This window comes from Eimeria mitis, genomic scaffold (genome assembly GCF_000499745.2).
Source record: "Eimeria mitis Houghton genomic scaffold, Emh_scaff3942, whole genome shotgun sequence".
Classification (NCBI taxonomy): domain Eukaryota; phylum Apicomplexa; class Conoidasida; order Eucoccidiorida; family Eimeriidae; genus Eimeria; species Eimeria mitis.
In genome coordinates this window covers 1,096-1,505 of record NW_013572278.1, presented here as the reverse complement: position 1 = coordinate 1,505, position 410 = coordinate 1,096, and positions in this window count along the sequence as shown.

Genomic DNA, 410 nt, shown 5'->3' with positions numbered 1-410 from the left:
CTAGCTGGGTGTCTAGCTGACGACAAGCCAGCTAGCCGACCCCACACAGAACCACACAGCTAGCCATCTAGCTAGCTAGCTATCTATCTATCTATCTATCTAGCTAGCTAGCTAGCTAGCTGGCTATCCAGCAATGAGGGAGGAAGGCGAGGTAGCAAGAGCATGCTTCAACGCGTCTGCATGCAGCACATACACTGCAGGTTCAGCTCGGGTGTATGCACAGCTCAGGTGTACGTACACCACACGAGAGAGGCTGCTCAGCTGCTGCAGCATCTGCTGCAGCATCTGCTGCAGCATCTGCTGCAGCATCTGCTGCAGCGGCTGCTGTTGCGGCTGCTGCAGCGGCTGCTGCTGCGGCTGCTGCAGCCGCTGCTGCAGCTCCACACTAGCGGCAGCAGCAGCAGCAGCAC